The sequence below is a fragment of the Pleurodeles waltl genome, chromosome 4_2 (genome assembly GCF_031143425.1).
Source record: "Pleurodeles waltl isolate 20211129_DDA chromosome 4_2, aPleWal1.hap1.20221129, whole genome shotgun sequence".
Taxonomy (NCBI): domain Eukaryota; kingdom Metazoa; phylum Chordata; class Amphibia; order Caudata; family Salamandridae; genus Pleurodeles; species Pleurodeles waltl.
This window is the reverse complement of record NC_090443.1, coordinates 432,320,903-432,342,541: the sequence shown is the minus strand read 5'-3', so window position 1 is coordinate 432,342,541 and position 21,639 is coordinate 432,320,903. Positions and strand designations below refer to the sequence as shown.

General features: G+C 45.0%; 1 pseudogene; it reads left to right on the top strand.

Annotated features, from left to right (window-relative positions):
- Positions 1–21,639, top strand: part of LOC138293885 (serine/threonine-protein kinase N2-like) — a 245,836-nt pseudogene that overhangs the window by 44,779 nt on the left and 179,418 nt on the right.

Sequence of the window (21,639 nt, the reverse complement as noted above, 5' to 3'; positions counted from 1 at the left end):
AGATCTCAAGTCCAGTATCTATGTTTCTGATCAGAAAAAGGCCTCCTTCTCCACAGAAGTCACTTCAGCTGCCATTTCCACCACCTCCTCGACAGGATGTCTATCATCTGCAGAAGCACAGAAGGGAGAGGTCTCCTTTTGAGTTCGTCCAGAAGTGATGCAGACATCATATAATCTGACATCTTCTTTTGCTGGATCACCAGCTAGAGTTTCACCCATGGAAGATGTCACTGCATTTCAGGATGCCCTAGCCAGAGGTACTGCAAAATTAAACATTTCCAGTGACACTCCTCATACGGCTGTCATGATATTTATTGAGACCTCACAACACTGCCTGACACTTACACCATTATTTCTGCTAGTACTTGGCCTTTTGGAGCTAGCAGAGGAAAAATGTTTACTTCTGCAATGACGAAGACAACAACACACCTCACCTCTCACTGCAGGTCTCCAGAAAAAGGCTTGACTTTTCCATGGCTTGTTCCTACATTGGACAAAGTAATATTGTCAGCCGTCAGGTCCTGTCCTCACCCTTCAGCCTCAGAAATATCTGCTCCTCCTGACAGGGAAAGCAAAAGGATGGGCACTGCAGGGAGAAAGATCTGTGGTACTGCTGCCACAGCCCTCAAGGTTGCCAGGACTGCTGTCCTGATTGCGGGAGATAAGATAGGGTGTCTAACATCTTTAAAATCAGATACCTAACTGAAGATTCTCAATGCTTCTTTCTCTTGATTATCCCCATTTGGCCAACACACAGAGGAGGAGCTGGTCTCCATGAAAAATGAAACGGAGACTTGGAAATCAGAGGGTCTTGAAGAGAGAGCACATTTACAGGGTACTCCATCGCTTTTTTCAAAATCCTTCTTCCATTGAAAGAGCTCTTCATGATGTCATGATATATCTCACTTAGCAAGTCGTGGCTCTTGAGATTTGTAGCTGTAAATGTGACTTCTGTAAAGCTGAACAAATCAAGAAAGGGCGATATGGAGGACCCCATCTTCAAAGAAAACAGCAGCCAATGAATTGATGCTGTTAAGTCCAGATCTTCACAATATATGGATCAATATAATGGCCTTGACAGATCAGGACAGGTCTTTGACTATTGGCACAATTAGCCCTTTGTAACCACTTTCATTCCACTTATCCAGTACAGCCTTTCTTTCTCTACTACTTGTTTCCCGATTCAATACATTGATCCTCCAATTAGAACGTGCAGCTAACTAAGACTAAGACTATGATTAGGGGCCCAATATAATTCTGTTTTTTTCTAATTTTCAGCCTGGGCAATGAAGTAAAACATTCTTTGGCCCTGGTGGAGTGCCTGACTGTGACATTTAGAAATGCCCATCGGGCCAACACACTTTCTAGCATTCACATGAACCACTCTCAAGGCGGTTCCTGTGAATGCATTGGAACTTTGCCCTGTGGCTCCGTCAAAGCTGACGGGCCATACAGCATTTTTGTTTTATTTCTGAACATAAAATAACAAAAACAATGCCCCCTTGACATGGGAGTAATTTTTAATGGCAAGGGGTGCATGTTTTTTTTTTTCCACACACCTTACCGCCAGGGTTTGCTTGACAGCGACAGGCAGTAAAAAACTGCAGTTCGTACACCCATCCTAATTGGGCAGACACACATATAAGCCAGTTCTCTGACGGCCTTTTATCAGTTGGGCCATCAGTGAAATTTGGTTGTGGTGGAGACTGAGTCTTCTCTGTGGTGGTTAAACTATGGTTGTGTTGGCAGGACTCACACCCCGTCGTCATTGTAATGTAGTATGCTTACTACCATCATTTAAAGCACGTCTTATGACTGCTAATGAGCCACTGATGGGACCTTTGCAGACAACAACTGTTGCTTATTTTGCATATGGAATTATCTGTAGCACTTTCATTCTAAAATTGTAGCAGAATAAATTGATTTGAGAATGCTGTCTGCCATGCTTGGTTTGATTTTTATGATGTGCCTCAGTTATTTTTAGCACTTTGTTGTTTTCAGAAGTTTGTATGTTTTGCTATCTTGACAAGTTGTGTTGTTGGGGTCGGCACTGGAATAGGACAAAGGTAGCAAAGTTAGGGTATTTGTGTATGTTTAATGCTGACCACTTTGTTATGGCTCTGAAACACATTCCCTACCAATATGGCACTCACAAACATTTTCCCAGGGGCTACACAATTTGGTATGTGATGTGATCGAGGGTCGCACTGAAGCCAGCAGGGTGTTAGTCAGAGGGCTATGAGAGGGGAAGGTTAGTAGTAAGATGGATGTAGATGATGTGAAGCATATACGTCTAGTGTCTGAACTGCACAATGTGAAACCATAAACTTGGGATTAATCTCTACTTCTTCACTTAACCAAACTGTGTGATCATAGGAATTGTTTTATTTCACTTTACCTCTTTTTTCTTCATTATCACACAAGGACCTTGAAATACATGGACCTTGAAATACATGACTTCAGTATGTATGCTGTACAAAACCTTCTGTGTCTAATTGAATAAACTTTAATGTTGTTCATGTTTAATTGAAACCCAGGCCTTCCAAAGAGTTCATATAACAACTGACTTGCCTCTCTTGGTTCACAATAAGCACTGTTGCCAGGGTGGAGGGAAGAATGAAAGTTTCTAAGTTCACATTTAAAACTATCACTTTCCAAAACTTTTTCATGTTTTTGTACTTTTGCTTAAAGAAGCCTTTAATAATGAAGGAGTTTCTAAAGTTAAGCGGTCCAGGACACCCTAATTACTTGCTTTCTTTAACTTCAGTTAGCCTTTAAATTAATACTTGCCCCTTTATTTAAAATGTTTAGTGTTAGTGCTGAGTCTAGAAAACAGCATAGTTCTGCTGTTGACCTGGGGGCTGCATGTAAATGTCAGGAGGGCTGCATACTGCCCCTGGGACATACTTTGAGTATCACTGCTCTACCAGAAATCAGCACACTACTTGTCATTTTAATCAGGTTAAAGAGATATTAATAAGGGTTTGCTGGTTTCAATTTGGATGTAGATGAACCCTTGCAGTCTAATCAAACTTTTGGGATTGACCATCATTGGTATGTACTTTATCTTTTGTTTCACTTTGTAAATATATATCTGTTGCATTGTAAAAGGTAAAGGAATATTATACTGTGCTGGCCGTCCATCACTGTCCCAGTTATGTCCTGGGCCACTCACTTTCATATCTTGGTTTTTGTAATCTGTTCTCAACTGTGTCCCGCATTGCTCTGTATAAAGCGCCTCCTGATCGAGACACTCCTGCTTTTATGAAAATGTTGTCTGTTAAGTGCTCTACTGGTTTTTAGTCCCAATTTTGGGTAACCTCAGTGCCTAAAATTAAATAAAAATACAGATGTTCTTTGGGGATTTTAGACTCGTGAGGGTTGGCTGTGGTGGCTTTCTAATTTAGGTCTTAGAATTGTTACGAAAAGAAGGTGCCTTTCGGGTTGGTCCTTTGAGATAATCTGGTCCTGATGGTCATGATGGAAAGGCCTTTTTATGACAATCTAAATTGAAATGTTGTGATTAAGTAAAGCTTTCTCACCCAATTTCTAGCTTTTTGTTTCAGGTTACATTTTTTAATCCCATCATAGAGCGAATTCCAAAGCTTCAGCGGCAGAAAAAGATCTTCTCGAAGCAGCAAGGTATGTGCCACAGTTAAAAGAAATGCAGTGGTCCAAAATAATCCTGCAGCGTGCTAAATTGCATAATGTAACCCAGGATATATTTAAGCATCCTTAAAAGACGTATGGTAGCACATAAGAGGACTAACCACTCTCCTCACTTACAAACTCTTCCTAAAAAGACAGTTTTTCCATGTCTCATTTCCCTTTTTAACAAGATAAATGTCCCTACTATATATAATGTTTAGAATTTTACCCTGCCTTTTTGGTATCGCTTAATGACAGAGAAGGATTTCTGGGTATAGCAGAAGTATACTCGTATAAAATAATTAGTGCTACTGGTGAGTAATGTTTCGTGTCTTCTAATGTCCCACAGTTCAGTTTTCTACAGCGTTCCCCAGCTTAGAAACTACTGCACAGCAATTTTAGTAGAAGACCTAAAGTAATGAAAGGAGTAGATTTTCTGAACTCATCAAAAAGCTTTTATCTTATGACACCATTTACGCACCAACATAAGCCAGAACTTCTTGACAGGGAGGCCATCTTAATTCTCCATCGCCGCAGTCAATTATGCATCATGTTCTGCAAATTGGACATGTTTTCTAGTTTGCTCTAATTAAATTCCTGCTGAGAATAATAGGATAGTGAAGTCCCCAAGACAGTTAAAAGATCAGGATCATTTTTTAAGTGTTAACAATTTTCTGCATTTCTTTTTGTTTTTACCGCTATTTTGTCAAATGTCAAGTTATATTTTAATGTAGCTGAGAGGTTTTAAAAACAAAAGAGAACATTTTGCCTAACTCTCTAAGATTGGGCCTTTCATAGATTCACATGCTTGAATATTCCCTGTCGTCAGGTTGGGAATCCTCTGTAAACAATACTATGAACTCCAGCCCAGCCTACAGGTAGTCCCATTTCACATCTCTAACCCAGAGGAGCCCGAACAGTAAGAGGCTTCATCTATATCTTACTCTGTGCCACAAACAAAATCCTCTCAAACAGTTGTGAGTATCGGTGCACCTCGACATAAAATCAGACACACGACGAGACTGAGCACTGCCCTTCTGGGGAACGGGAATCCAGCCCACACACGCCACCTCCAGGGCTTCCCCAGCCCTTAGGCTCCACTTGGCACAGGGCAGAGGCATTTTACCTGAAGAGGTACTCGCACAAAGTCTTTGGACCCCATCTGGCCTAAGGCTCCGACAAACACAAGCAGCCATCAAATCCAAAAGACGCATTTGTGCCAACACTACACTCAAACTCAGAAAATTGTATTGACCCTCAAAACCACCATCAAAGCCTACTTTCAAAATGCAGTTGGTGCCAAAACCATTCTACTGCTCATTCCAAGGACTCTTGATAGTCTATAGGAAGTGGTTGATTACTTTCCTTGTTGAATCTACATTCACCCACACAGGGGTAAGATCTATTCCAAGGAAGCTAATGCCCCATAACCTATCCCAAGCAGAATGGGGCTCACTATCCCTCATCCTTAAGTGCTTGTTTCCCCATCACAATCAATCAGTTTTTGTAAAGTGCGGCTACTCACGCCTGAGGGTCTCAAGGCACCTCCACTGGCAGTGGCCCTGACATCATCTTTCTCACGCTCCCCTCCAGGGTCTCCACATTCATGCTCTGACATATGCAGCCCCAGTATTTACATCGCTCCTGCTAACTGTGAAGGCACTGTTTTATCCTCAGCCAACAAACAACCCTTGGGAAGATTATGCTGTAAACCCTTCAGGGGATAAACCTTGTTTAAAAAATAAAAAAAAATGTTCAGGGAACGTAGTCGTGGAGCCTATTCCATTTAGGACCTCTCCTGCTGACAACACTGTCAACTACCAAGGGGTCACTCAGAGGGCTGAACCATAAGGTGGCTATGCACATCATTCCTGAGAAGGAAGACTTCCTTGTGGAAAAAGTATCCAAATCGGCACAATCCATGCAGTTATTTCCAGTGCTTAGGGGTATGCTTAAGTCTGCCCCAGAGATTTTGAAAGAACCTGTAGGGGCCCAGTGGGTTACCTCTAGGGTAGAAGAAAAGTATAAAGCTTCTCTCTCAGACCCCATGTACATTATGGGTAATGTCTCTCCAGACTCCTTGGTAATGCACACTGCTTGGAAACAGGCCTCTGTGCAGCCATAGGAGATGCTCTGCCACCAGATAACGAAAGCAATATATTAGAAGCTGCTGGGAAAAGGGTTGCAGTGGAAGCACCCACCCACTGGCTAAAATCAACACAGTGGGCCTCCTCTTAAGATCTCATGGAGCCCATTGGAAAGAGAAGGAGAACCTTCTACAGCATCTTCCATAACAGTTTATTAAGAGGGATTATGATATTGTGTCTGAAGGTAGGATAATTTCCAATGCCACCATAAAGAGCACTCTAGACAGCCAGGGAGGTTAAAACCTCTGTTATCCTGTGTAGACATGCTTAGCTCTGAATTTCTGGTTTGAAGCCCATAAGTACTGCAACTCCTTGTGAGCCTACCTTTTGATGTGGAGAACTTCTTTGGTCCACAACTTGACCAGATATTAGAGAAAATAACAGAGAATACAGACATCGCAAAAAGTATAAGTGCTCTCCAGAAGCCTCCTCAAGAAGCTCCTTTCGGAGGCAACAATACAGGGTGCCGCAAAGGCTATTTCCCCAGATCAGCAACATTCATACCAATACCAGCAGCAGTCATATCATCAGCAGGTAAGCAGGGGGTACTCATGTGGTTCCTACAGGGGTAATTCTAGCAGAGGCAAAATCAGAAGCATTCCCCTAAGGTGGCCTCTGCCACAAAGCTGAGACTTGCCACGCATTCCCCTACAATCACACTACACCTGCGGGGGAAACTAACAATGATTTCTTCCACACTGGGAAGCAATCAAATCAGACTGCTGGGTTCTAAGCATAATACAGCAAGGTTATTGTCCACACTTTCTCTCAACTCCTCTAAACATTCCACCCCGTGTACACACCCTAAACGCAGAACACTCCTGACATATAAGAAGAGGGCAAGCGCTCCTCCTTAATTGGGCCATAGAGGCAGGATCCTCTCACCACCAGTGCATGGGTGTACTTCCTGTCCTCTTTAACCCCCAGAAAGGAAGGCTCCTCGAGACCAATCTTTGATACCCTGCCTCTAAACAGGTACATCCTGTCAAAACACTTCCATATGACCATTCTTTAGGATGTAATCCCACTGCTGCAGTCAGGTGACATGATGACTGCCTTCGAACTGGAAGACGCTGACTTCTACATACCTACACATCATGTTCATCAGTGCTACTTCTGTTTTGTGCTAAGTAGGGAATACTACCAGTTCAAAGTACTGCCCTTCAGGGTTACTGTAGGAAGTTGGCTCTGTATGTACTATTTCAAAGTAAGAAATAGCATGCACAGAGTCCAAGGGTTCCCCTTAGAGGTAAGATAGTGGCAAAAAGAGATAATTCTAATGCTCTATTTTTTGGTAGTGTGGTCGAGCAGTAGGCCTATCAGAGGGTAGTGTTAAGCATTTGTTGTACACACACCGGCAATAAATGAGGAACACAATTCCAGGCCAATAGGTTTTTATATAGAAAAATATATTTTCTTAGTTTATTTTAAGAACCACAGGTTCAAGATTTACAAACAATACTTTAAATGAAAGGTATTTCACTTAAGAACTTTAGGAACTTTGAATTAGCAAAATAGCATATACAGTTTTCACACAAATGACAATAAGCTATTTTTAAACTGGACACAGTGCACTTTTCAACAGTTCCTGGGGGAGGTAAGTGTTTGTTAGTTTTGCAGGTAAGTAAACCACCTACAGGGTTCAAAGTTGGGTCCAAGGTAGCCCACCGTTGGGGGGTCAGAGCAAATCCAAAGTTACCACACCAGCAGCTCAGGGCCGGTCAGGTGCAGAGGTCAAAGTGGTGCCCAAAACACATAGGCTTCAATGGAGAAGGGGGTGCCCCGGTTCCAGTCTGCCAGCAGGTAAGTACCTGCGTCTTCGGAGGGAAGACCAGGGGGGTTTTGTAGGGCAACGGGGGGGACACAAGTCAGCACAAAAAGTACACCCTCAGCGGCACGGGGGCGGTCGGGTGCAGTGTGCAAACAGGCATCGGGTTTGCAATGTAGTCCAATGGGAGACCTAGGGGTCTCTTCAGCGATGCAGGCAGGCAAGGGGGGGGTGCTCCTCTGGGTAGCCACCACCTGGGCAAGGGAGAGGGCCACCTGGGGGTCGCTCGTGCACTGGAGGTCGGATCCTTCAGGTCCTGGGGGCTGCGGGTGCAGTGTCCTTACCAGGCGTTGGATTCTTAGAAGCAGGCAGTTGCGGTCAGGGGGAGCCTCTGGATTCCCTCTGCAGGCGTCGCTGTGGGGGCCCAACTGTGGCTACTCACGGGCTCGCAGTCACCGGGGAGTCCTCCCTGTAGTGTTGGTTCTCCACAAGTCGAGCCGGGGGTGTCAGGTGCAGAGTGCAAAGTCTTACGCTTCCGGCGGGAAACGTGTGTTCTTTCAAAGTTGCTTCTTTGTTGCAAAGATGCTTCTTCCTTGGAGCAGAGGTGCTGTCCTCAGGAGTTATTGGTCCTTTTAGATGCAGGGTAGTCCTCTGAGGCTTCAGAGGTCGCTGGACCCTGTGGAACGCGTCGCTGTTGCAGTTCTCTTGAAGTGGGGAGACAGGCCGGTAGAGCTGGGGCCAAAGCAGTTGGTGTCTCCGTCTTCTCTGCAGGTTTCTGAGCTCAGCAGTCCTTCTTCATCTTAGGTTGCAGGAATCTAGTTTCCTCGGTTCTGGGGTGACCCTAAATACTGAATCTAGGGGTGTGTTCAGGTCTGGGAGGGCAGTAGCCAATGGCTACTGTCCTTGAGGGTGGCTACACCCTCTTTCTGCCTCCTCCCTAAGGGGAGGGGGGCACATCCCTATTCCTATTGGGGAAATCCTCCAAAACAAAGATGGAGGGTTTCTAAAGGCAGGGGTCACCTCAGCTCAGGGCACCTTAGGGGCTGTCCTGACTGGTGGGTGACTCCTCCTTGTTTTTCTCATGATCTCCTCTGGACTTGTCGCCAAATAAAGTGGGGGCTGTGTCCAGGGGGTGGGCATATCCACTAGGTGGAGTGCCCTGGGGCATTGTAACATGAAGCCTGAGCCTTTGAAGCTCACTGCTAGGTGTTACAGTTCCTGCAGGGGGAGGTGTGAAGCAACTCCACCCAGAGCAGGCTGTTGTTTCTGTCCTCAGAGAGCACAAAGGCCCTCACCACATGGGGTCAGAAACTCGTCTCTCAGCAGCAGGCTGGCACAGACCAGTCAGTCCTGCACTGAACAATTGGGTAAAATACAGGGGGCATCTCTAAGATGCCCTCTGTGTGCTTTTTTTTAATAAATCCAACACTGGCATCAGTGTGGGTTTATTATTCTGAAAAGTTTAAAACCAAACTTCCCAGTATTCAGTGTAGCCTTTATGGAGATGTGGAGTTCGTTTTTGACAGACTCCCAGACCATATACTCTTATGGCTACCCTACACTTACAATGTCTAAGGTTTTGCTTAGACAGTGTAGGGGCATAGTGCTCATGCACCTATGCCCTCACCTGTGGTATAGCACACCCTGCCTTAGGGCTGTAAGGCCTGCTAGAGGGGTGACTTAACTATGCCACTGGCAGTGTGAGGTTGGCATGGCACCCTGAGGGGAGTGCCATGTCGACTTAGTCATTTTCTCCCCACCAGCACACACAAGCTGGCAAGCAGTGTATCTGTGCTGAGTGAGGGGTCCCTAGGGTGGCATAAGACATGCTGCAGCCCTTAGAGACCTTCCCTGGCATCAGGGCCCTTGGCACCAGGGGTGCCACTTACAAGGGACTTACCTGGGTGCCAGGGTTGTGCCAATTGTGGAGACAATGGTACATTTTAGGTGAAAGAACACTGGTGCTGGGGCCTGGTTAGCAGGGTCCCAGCACACTTCTCAGTCAAGTCAGCATCAGTATCAGGCAAAAAGTGGGGGGGTAACTGCAACAGGGAGCCATTTCCTTACACAAGCCCCCCCACCCCAGCCCACAGGCCAGGAGACTCAGCCAAAGCTGGGAGAGTCTTCCTAGTCTGTCAGGCGAGGAAGAGTAGAGGAAATAGGCTGATTTGTTGCAGGGCCTTCTCTGCCTTACATCCTCCTGTTCAGGTCATTCCCTCTGGGGAGCTGACCCACTTCCACAGTGATAGGATCTAGTCTGAATTGCCTCTTGTCTGTGTCTTTAATGTCTTCACCCATTCCCTCTATTTTGGGGTTAGAGGTATCCACCTCTGCTAAGCTTATTTTAGCCAGGGTCACCCCTTGCTTCCCCAAAGAGGTTACTCCGAGGGGAGTAACCCCACCATGACCAACAGGGTCAGGGGGCCTAACTTTATATTTGTCATGGGGTCAGACCACCATGCCAAGGATAGTGCAGCCATAAAGGCTAACACCCAGCAGAGGCCACTGACAGCTGTCAGTGCCCAGAACCACACCTTTAGCTCTTCACCTGCAAGGGAAGGAAGTAAGTTACAGGCTACTTTGGGTTCAGGTACCTGTCTGCTGTGTAAGAGTGGGGGTTACTACATCTTGTAGTAAACACCCTTCTTCCACTCTTTCTTCTGTTAACTGAGGAGCCACCCACTCAGGTTTAACAGTTGCCTGACTAGCCAGGACTTCTTGTGGGTCAGGTTGCACTTTACCAGTGCCATTTTTGGAGTTCTCCCCTATTGGAGCAGAATCTCCTTGGCTTGCTGGAACCTTGGCTAAAGGTTGTCCACCTTTCCTACTATGTTTTCCTTTCTTTTTCTTTTGGGGCCCACTTGCAGTTACTGCAGGGAAAGAACCTCCAGAATCCTTGGGAGAGGACTGGCACTGGACCAGTTCCTCTCTTGGGCTCTGACTAACCTCTGGGTAGTCATTTCCAAGGAGTCAATCAAGGGGGAGGTCTGTACTGACTACCACCCTTCTCCAGCTAAAAGTCCCACCCACTTCTATGGGCACAAAAGCCACAGGCCTATCAGTGACCCTGTCTGGGCTAACTCTTACTCTGGCAGTCTCACCTGGGATGTACTGGTTTGAGAACACCAGCCTGTCATGCACAATAGTGTGACTGGCACAAGTGTCTCTCAGGGCAGTGGCTGGGATTCCATTCACCAGTAGGTGGTGGAAGTGTCTACTTCCCTCTGGAATCTCCAACTCACCTATGGGGCCCTTTTTCCAGCTGAAGGTTCTGAAGACCTCCTCATCTGAGGAGTCATCCCCAATGGCTACACTGGTCACCCCTGGGATTTTGCTAGGGGGTTTGTTTATGGGACAAGAAGTGTCCTTGGTGTGGTGCCCTGTCTGTCTACAGTTTTGGCACCATGCCTTAGTGGCATCCCAGTTCTTACCCTGGTACCCACCTTTGTTTTGGGTTGTGTCTTGGGGCCCACCCACCTGGTCAGGTTTTTGGGGGCCTACAGAGGATTATTTTTCTTTATTTCTAGTGTCACCCACTTTTTCCTGGGGAGGCTTTGTAACCCCTTTCTTTTAGGTCACCCCCAGTGGAAGTTTTGGTTACCCTAGTCTTGACCCAGTGGTCTGCCTTCTTTCCCAATTCTTGGGGAGAAATTGGACCTAGGTCTACCAGATACTGATGCAACTTTTCATTGAAGCAGTTACTTAAAATGTGTTATTTCATAAACAAATTATAAAGCCCAACATAGTCATGTACTTCATTTCCAGTTACCCAACCATCCAGTTTTTTCACTGAGTAATCTACAAAATCAACCCAGGTCTGGCTCGAGGATTTTTGAGCCCCCCTGAACCTAATCCTGTACTCCTCAGTGGAGAATCCAAAGCCCTCAATCAGGGTAGCCTTCATGAGGTCATAGGATTCTGCATCTTTACCAGAGAGTGTGAGGAGTCTATCCCTACACTTTCCAGTGAACATTTCCCAAAGGAGAGCTCCCCAGTGAGATCTGTTTACTTTTCTGGTTGCACAAGCCCTCTCACAAGCAGTGAACCATTTGGTGATGTCATCACCATCTTCATATTTAGTTACAATCCCTTTGGGGATTTTTAGCATGCCAGTAGTTTCTCTGACCCTATTTAAGTTGCTGCCACCATTGACGGGAGCTAAGCCCATCTCTTGTCTTTCCCTTTCTATGGCTAGGAGCTGTTTCTCCAAAGCCAATCTTTTGGCCATCCTGGCTAACAGGAGGTCCTCTTCATTGAGGCTGCCCTCAATGCTTTCAGAGGTAATGGTCTCCCCTGTGGAAGAACCAGTTTGTCTGACTATGATTTGAGGAGTCAGGGGTTGAGGGACCCTGTTCTCCCTATTTAGGACAGGAGGGGGGAAGTCATCCTCCTGTTCACTAATTTCCCCATCTGAAGGATTATCCTCAGAGGGGTGGTCCCTTTTGAACTTTGCCAAAAGCTCCTGGAGCTGTACTTTGGTAGAGTTGGACCCAGTTTTTATCTTTTTGATTTTGCATAGAGTCCTTAACTCTGAAATCCTGAGATGCAGGTAAGGGATGAGGTTGAGCTCCACCACCGTCTCTTCTGCAGTAGACATTATTTCTCTAAAAGTTGGAATTCTTTTTTAAGAATCTAAAACTATCTCTAGAACTTTATTCAAACTTTTACAAAACTTTTAAACTCTAAAAGAAATGCTAACAGGGACTAACATAAGGCCCTAGCAGGACTTTTAAAAATGTAGACATTTTTTTCAAATTTCAAAAATCAGTTTCTAATGACAATTTTTGGAATTTAGTCATGTGATCAGGTATTGGCTGAGTAGTCCAGCAAATGCAAAGTCTTGTACCCCACCGCTGATCCACCAATGTAGGAAGTTGGCTCTGTATGTACTATTTCAAAGTAAAAAATAGCATGCACAGAGTCCAAGGGTTCCCCTTAGAGGTAAGATAGTGGCAAAAAGAGATAATTCTAATGCTCTATTTTGTGGTAGTGTGGTCGAGCAGTAGGCCTATCAGAGGGTAGTGTTAAGCATTGGTTGTACACACACAGGCAATAAATGAGGAACACACACTCAAAGACAATTCCAGGCCAATAGGTTTTTATATAGAAAAATATATTTTCTTAGTTTATTTTAAGAACCACAGGTTCAAGATTTACAAACAATACTTTAAATGAAAGGTATTTCACTTAAGAACTTTAGGAACTTTGAATTAGCAAAATAGCATATACAGTTTTCACACAAATGACAATAAGCTATTTTAAAACTGGACACAGTGCAATTTTCAACAGTTCCTGGGGGAGGTAAGTGTTTGTTAGTTTTGCAGGTAAGTAAACCACCTACAGGGTTCAAAGTTGGGTCCAAGGTAGCCCACCGTTGGGGGTTCAGAGCAACCCCAAAGTTACCACACGAGCAGCTCAGGGCCGGTCAGATGCAGAGGTCAAAGTGGTGCCCAAAACACATAGGCTTCAATGGAGAAGGGGGTGCCCCGGTTCCAGTCTGCCAACAGGTACGTACCCGCGTCTTCGGAGGGCAGACCAGGGGGGTTTTGCAGGGCACCCGAGGGGACACAAGTCAGCACAAAAAGTACACCCTCAGCGGCACGGGGCGGCCGGGTGCAGTGTGCAAACAGGCGTCAGGTTTGCAATGTAGTCCAATGGGAGACCTAGGGGTCTCTTCAGCGATGCAGGCAGGCAGGCAAGGGGGGGGCTCCTTGGGGTAGCCACCACCTGGGCAAGGGAGAGGGCCACCTGGGGGTCGCTCCTGCACTGGAGGTCGGATCCTTCAGGTCCTGGGGGCTGCGGGTGCAGTGTCCTTACCAGGCGTCGGGTTCTTAGAAGGAGGCAGTCGCGGTCAGGGGGAGCCTCTGGATTCCCTCTGCAGGCGTCGCTGTGGGGGCTCAGGGGGGTCAACTCTGGCTACTCACGGGCTCGCAGTCGCCGGGGAGTCCTCCCTGTAGTGTTGGTTCTCCACAAGTCGAGCCGGGGGCGTCGGGTGCAGAGTGCAAAGTCTCACGCTTCCGACGGGAAACGTGTGTTCTTTCAAAGTTGCTTCTTTGTTGCAAAGATGCTTCTTCCTTGGAGCAGAGCCACTGTCCTTGGGAGTTCTTGGTCCTTTTAGATGCAGGGTAGTCCCCTGAGGCTTCAGAGGTCGCTGGACCCTGTGGAACGTGTCGCTGTTGCAGTTCTCTTGAATTGGGGAGACAGGCCGGTAGAGCTGGGGCCCAAGAAGTTGGTGTCTCCATCTTCTCTGCAGGTTTTTCAGCTCAGCAGTCCTTCTTCGTCTTAGGTTGTAGGAATCTAGTTTCCTCGGTTCTGGGGTGCCCCTAAATATTAAATTTAGGGGTGTGTTTAGGAGGTCTGGGAGGGCAGTAGCCAATGGCTACTGTCTTTGAGGGTGGCTGCACCCTCTTTGTGCCACCTCCCTGAGGGGAGGGGGGCACATCCCTATTCCTATTGGGGGAATCCTCCAAAACCCAGATGGAGGATTTCTAAAGGCAGGGGTCACCTCAGCTCAGGGCACCTTAAGGGCTGTCCTGACTGGTGGGTGACTCCTCCTTGTTTTTCTCATGATCTTCTCTGGACTTGCTGCCAAAAGTGGGGGCTGTGTCCAGGGGGCGGGCATCTCCACTAGCTGGAGTGCCCTGGGGCATTGTAACACGAAGCCTGAGCCTTTGAAGCTCACTGCTAGGTGTTACAGTTCCTGCAGGGGGGAGGTGTGAAGCACCTCCACCCAGAGCAGGCTTTTGTTTCTGTCCTCAGAGAGCACAAAGGCCCTCACCACATGGCGTCAGAAACTCATCTCTCAGCAGCAGGCTGGTACAGACCAGTCAGTCCTGCACTGAACAATTGGGTAAAATACAGGGGGCATCTCTAAGATGCCCTCTGTGTGCTTTTTTTTAATAAATCCAACACTGGCATCAGTGTGGGTTTATTATTCTGAGAAGTTTAAAACCAAACTTCCCAGTATTCAGTGTAGCCTTTATGGAGCTGTGGAGTTCGTTTTTGACAGACTCCCAGACCATATACTCTTATGGCTACCCTGCACTTACAATGTCTAAGGTTTTGCTTAGACAGTGTAGGGGCATAGTGCTCATGCACCTATGCCCTCACCTGTGGTATAGCGCACCCTGCCTTAGGGCTGTAAGGCCTGCTAGAGGGGTGACTTAACTATGCCACAGGCAGTGTGAGGTTGGCATGGCATCCTGAGGGGAGTGCCATGTCGACTTAGTCATTTTCTCCCCACCAGCACACAAGCTGGCAAGCAGTGTATCTGTGCTGAGTGAGGGGTCCCTAGGGTGGCATAAGACATGCTGCAGCCCTTAGAGACCTTCCCTGGCATCAGGGCCCTTGGCACCAGGGGTGCCACTTACAAGGGACTTACCTGGGTGCCAGGGTTGTGCCAATTGTGGAGACAATGGTACATTTTAGGTGAAAGAACACTGGTGCTGGGGCCTGGTTAGCAGGGTCCCAGCACACTTCTCAGTCAAGTCAGCATCAGTATCAGGCAAAAAGTGGGGGGTAACTGCAACAGGGAGCCATTTCCTTACAGTTACCATCATTAGGTGTGTTTTGTTTATGAAATGTCTAGCCGTTGTAGCTGCTGACCTCAGGAGGGGAGGCACACACGTTTCCGCTATCTTGACGATTGGCTGATGAAGAGTGCTAGCAAGCAGCCATGCCTAGCACACATTCAAGCTGCCACTGTCCTTCTTGACAGGTTGGGATTTACAATAAATACCACAATTTCCCCACCTACAACCTCTACAAACCCAGCCTTTCCTGTCTGGGGTCAATTCTAAATACCACTGTCCGAAAACCTTACTCCAAGCCCCAAAGACTGCTAAGTCTTTCAGGAGCAATTGCCTCTTTTTCAGCCAGATCATCCTCTTTCAGTCCGAACAGCCTGGTTATTTTTGGGAATGATGGCTTTTTGCATAACCATAGTTTCCTATGCAAGATCGTATATAAATCCACTACAGCGAAGTCTGTCACAGGCGGAGGGTCATCTACAAGATCTAGTGTTGGAAAAGGCCAGTCGTCATCGCTCTCTGCAGTGGTGGAACAGCAACAATTATCTGAATGGTAGGCCCTTCGTAGACCCCATTCCACAGGCAACGATCACCATGGATGGCTCCCTCTCTGGCTGTGGCTGTGCATCTCCTCACTGACAGTTCAGGGCCTTTGGTCAGCCCAGCAACCGGGGTTTCACCTCCATTACCTCAAGCTTATTGCCATTGCCTTTCAAAGTCTTCTTTCAGAATATTCACAGCAAGGTGGTATTGGTCACAACTGACGAAATGACAGCCATGTATTATCCACAGAAACAGGAGGCACTCACTCACCTCAGCATTGGCACAGAATATTTGGGATTGGGTGATTCACAATCAAATACATCTCCTACTGAAGTACCTTTCTGGAGAGGACACCAAATTTGTGGGCCTGTAAGAAGGACGCATTATCAAGTCCACTAATGGCAATTCGTCCCACAAATCCTATTCCTGTATTCATGAAGGTGAGGGTTTCTGCAAATAGACCTCTTCACCACTCATGAAAACACAAAATGTCAAAACGTCACCACTAGCTTTCCACAACCCCAGTCCATGGGCAATGCGCTATTGATGAACTGGTCAGAGATATTGGCCTACACTTTTACTCCTTTTCAACTCCATCCATATGTGGTCAGGGAACTACAGCAAATATCTCTCACTTTCCTCCTGGTAGTCACCACATGGGCCATACAGCCATGTTTCTCAGTCTTACTCGAGATATCTGTTACTCCTCAGAACCTTCACACTCGAGAACAGGGCAAGATCAGACACCCAGATCCAAGGCAGCTCAATATAACAATTTGGCACCTGAGATATTAGAATTTGGTTACTTATGTGTTACACAAGATTGTATGAGAGCTCTAAAGGAAGTGCACAGATGTACTGTACTAGGTCTTGCTACACAGCAAGGTGGAAAATGTTTGTCCCTATTGTGACGTAAGGGTTTAGACTCGCTTAAGCTTGTGGTCCAGGACATTTAGTAGTACTTACTTCACCTACAGAAATCAGGGTTACCACACACTTCCATTCATCTACATCCTTCAGTCATTGCTGCACACTTGCAAAATGGAGAGCAGTCTTCCATCTTCAAAAGTCCTGTCACTAATGCTTTTAAGGAAAACCTCAAGTGGTTACACCTGCAGTGCCGCCTGTTGGTCTATGGAACCTTAACATAGCTCTCACTAAACTCATGCGACCCCCCCCAAGTCAAACCATTGTATTCCTGCTCCCTGCATTTCCTTTTCTGGAAATTGCCTTTTATTTTAGCCATCACCTCGCTAAGACGAATAAGTGAGTTGGAACCCCTCACTTTGATGGAGCTCTTTATCCAGATCCATCAGGATATGGTTGTTCCCAGAACTGACCCAAAATGCCTTGCTAAGGTGGTCTCTCCTTTCCATCCTAACCAAACAATTGAGTTACCACTGTTTTTCCCTTCACATACTCTACAGCTGAGAGGTCTCTCCACACCCTAGATGTCAAGAGCCTTAATGTACTACATTGAGAGAAACAAACCTTTAAGGAAACGTGTACAGCTTTGTTGCCTTTGCTAAACCTCGTAAAGGGGCGCCCAGTATCAAAATGTGGCATAGCTAGATGGATCATCAAATGTATCCAAACATGTTAACTTAAAGCAGAAAAGGTTCTCCCCACTCCCCTAGGCCACATTGGGGAGACAGGGACAACCATGGCACTTCTAGGGAATGTTCCTGAAGCTGACATCTGCAAAGCAGCTACATGGCCAACCCCACACACCTTTACCAAACATTACTGTCTTAATATTCTCACCTGTCCACAGGCCAGGGTTGGCCACACAGTATTAAGAACGTTTTCAACTATCTGCATCATCCACCGACTAACAACCACTTATGGGAGTACTGCTTTACAGTTTATGCAGATCATGTGAATCTACAGTCACACATGCTAGGTATACAATACGGCACCTACCATGTAAGCATCTGTCCTTAGCTTGTAGTGCTGTATATTCACATGCGCTCATCTTCCTCACCAGAGACAATGGGGGTTATTCTAACTTTGGAGGAGTGTTAATCCGTCCCAAAAGTGACGGTAAAGTGACGGATATACCACCAGCCGTATTACGAGTTCCATAGGATATAATGGACTCGTAATACGGCTGGTGGTAAATCCGTCACTTTTCCGTCACTTTTGGGACGGATTAACACCTCCTCCAAAGTTAGAATAACCCCCAATGTCTTGTTTGCACATCTCTGTAACATTAAGTATATACTTTTTAAACTATTTGCACGGTCACCACTTTCTCACTACTAACTACTCCACAATTACATTATCCCTGCTGTGCTGAAAACATTCCAACAATGAAGTCAGTGCCTATGCGCATTCCCTACTAATGGAGGAATTACAGTGACTCTTAAGGACATCTTCGAAGTAAAACAACTTGCAAAGTGTACACCCGATCCTAGATGGCAGGAGTATGCAGAGCTTGTGAGTTTACAGAATTACAAGCTACAAACAGATGCCTACACAGTAAGTAACACATACTCCTTCCAGATCGATAGAAGTAACTTCCCTCTCAGACAAGGGCCCATGCCCTCGGCATGACCTTCAAGTTTATTCAGACTTCCAGGCTTTACCCCAAAACACAACGTTTTAAATTTAAAATATAAATATTAAAAGTAGCAATTTTTTCAGTTTGAACATTTTAAAATAATTTTACAATTAAATACAGTGCTTAAGCAAAGGCCTGTTCTAAATGTGAGTAATCATTAAATGCATTCAGTGAGAAAAATTCAAAATCTTTAACATAGAGCTAATTGCTTCTTTCCTTATGAAGTTTCTTGGTCATGTTAAATTAAGTCTCCTAGTTCCATATAGCGATCAAATACTGTTAAAGAATTAGTTTTGTTTCATAGTGGGCTTGATACACTAGCAGAAGCTTCTCTTCCACTAGAATGAGCTTCCAGGATAATCATGGAGTGCCTGGCGGTGTCAGCAGCTAAAGGGTTACAGGTCTTTCTTTTCTTAGATGATAACATATCCAGAGTCACTTCTGCTTTGACTACTTCATTTGCTCCCGAAATCAAGAAAAAGTACCGGGCTTTTTATGAATGTTATAAAAGTGTGGTCCTTGTTATCTCAGAATCATGTTCATCTTGTGCGACCAGTCATTGACCTGAAACAGAGAAGACTTTCTGGGTGGACAGGGGTCCAGCATTTCTGAAACACTTCTATCAATCCACTTATTATGGTGAACCATATCTCTTTGTGCTACATGACACAGCAGCCTTTAATACTGTTGACCAATCAATCTTACTCTCAGTTCAAGCAATAGCATGACCAGTGTCATCTTAAATTGGTTCATCTTAAACATCTGTGGTTGAAAACAGTTTGTAGAGATGAAATTTTCCATATCTCAACCAATTTGTGTCAATGGCATGGTTCTAGATGGTATGGTTTATTCTTATAGTATTATAACTACAAGTATCTTTTGGCTTTCTCTCACCCTGTCCTATTGTATTGTATTGTAATTGTATTTATAGAGCGCTTACTACCCCTGACGAGGCGTTGAATCGCTTTTCGATGAGTAGCACGCTACTCTGGAACCCAACAAGACTTAGTGATTAATTAGTATTGTTAAATAATGAGTACAGTTTTAGTATTATTATGAGTTAATTTGAGCCGCAGATATGAGAGTTTGTTAGTTAGATTGACTGGAGTAATGGAGGGGCGGAGGAGGAAAGAAATCCAGAAGTGTTAATTGGGAGTATATCCTTCATTTACTCAACCCAAAGGCTTGGGATGAGTAAAGGGGGGCGGAGGGGGAAGAATATGTGGAAGGGTTAGGGAGAGCATAGTAGCAGGGTGAGATAAATGCAGGATAATTTAGTAGGGTTGTGTGGGAGGTCACAGTAGTAGAGTGAGGTTTGGTGAGTTAGATGTGGAAGCGGAGGGATCAATCAGTCATACCTTCCTTTGAACAGGGGCAAGTTTGTCACAGTTAAAAGCACACTGACAGGATCTCTTATTGCACTGTCTAGTTTTGTGTAACGTCATCCTTGTGATGTAGCCTACTGAAAACAGACCCTTCATGTTTCCTACTATATGTGTGAAATATCAAGCTCAAATGCTCTTGTTACTACATTGGCATACAGGTGACATGGCCTGAGTGTGCTTGGATGAATTTACATAGTTGTGTATTTATTTGTAGGTAAAGCCTTCCTACGTGCTCGCCAGATGAACATCGACATTGCTACATGGGTGCGGCTCCTGCGAAGAGCATTTCCCACTGCCAGTACCACAGGAACATATAGCCGTTCTGCTCAGATGCACCCCGGATTTATTTCTGATGGCCAGAACAGCCTTTCCTCTTTCACTGCAGGGTAAGATTACTTCTAAATATGTATGTGAGCTTTACTGACCCACAAGGAAGGCTGGCTAAAAGAGGGGCCTCTGTGATAATTTTGTAGAAAAGCTGTTTTAGCTTGTGGCTGTGTTTGGCTTCCTTTTTGGGGGTTCTGTGTGGGACCAGATTTCCTCAGGGTGTAGGTAGCTGATTAAGAAATTGCTGAAAAAGTTTCTCTCCGCCAGTGTGGCAGCTGTAAATCCTCACCGTACCAGTAGTGGAAAATTCAGTGAAATGTCATAGAAGCAGCGCTTTTTACATGAAAGTGGGAATGTTCGAGGGAATCTTTTATGGAAATTCTGCTAATGCCCATCTATGATGACTGAAGTTTTGATATTAGAAATGGGTCCCTGAATTTGAGGTACTTTGTCTGTACCAGCATGTTGAGGCTGCCACTAAGCCTGAAAGCGGATTCCCAGCACGCTAAAGACAATATGCATAACTTTTTATGAAAATGGGTAGTCATAATGGTAACCTATTCAAACATGATGGTGGTTCTGCAACTTTAGATGGATGAACTGCCACTATCTCTATGTGCTAAATCAGTTTTTCCAAATATTTTTGCTAAAATTTAATTTCAAAACTTCTTTTGCAATGCCTTTGCTTTACTGCATATACTGTTGTTTTGATGAAAACCTCTTTTTATAAATTCCGAATCTCCATTTTATAGCCAGTTATTTTTTCTTATTTTAACTGTATTTTTCTTTTCATACATGTTTGTATTCGTACATGGCAAAAAGTATTGACAGTGCTTGCAAGTACATTGAAACTGTTCTAGCTGCATTACCCTTAATTACATTCCTCGTACAGTCATGCCCTAATGCATCTATTTCCAATAACACAAACATATCCTTTCAGCATTCTTTTCAGTACATATTATAAGCTACCTGTTTTCAAATTAGAAGTGCAAAAATGATATTGCGTTGGCTTCTTTCTTATTTTTTATTCACTTTTAACATGGTAAAGGACTAATATTGTGTATTAAAAATATCTTACTATCTTTAGTTTATTAATCTAACGAACCTGAGCTGTCCTATTTGTGAGAAAATATTTTTGACAAAAGTTCCTTTTTTATGCCCTACTGTGCAAGACTAAAATTAGTGTAAGATTGTGTGAAGTTTGAGTTTATTATGAAAGATGTTTTGCGGAAGATATTTTAGCAAAACATATTTAGGAAATTGAATTTATCACAGGCTAACCAGCCATCATTTAAAGCACACCTCGGTGAAGCTGGAAATGTCCCATTGGACAGAGCACACACTAAGGATCTCTAAATTGGGTGGCTTACCCCACCAGAGCAGAAAATGGAAAATGTAAAGGCAGGATGCAATTTGTTCAGTGAATCCTGCATTACTGCCTTCCTCTACATGTGCCCATGGTGTTATTTGAACTTCACCCCAGAGGCTATATGAATGTCACCTTAAATCACACTAAGCTTTAGGGAAAATTGAATTGTCTAGTTTTGCAGCATGAATCTTTTCTGGATTCACATGCTATGCATTATTCTGCCGTCTAGTGGTTGCGTCCAAAATTCTCCAGTATTTTGTAGTCCTTATTTTTTTTGGTTTTGGTTTTGCGTAGTCCTTCCTCTCTTTTCTGCTTTGTTTGTTGTCCCTTGTGACGTCGCCTTGCTTCTTCCCGAAACTC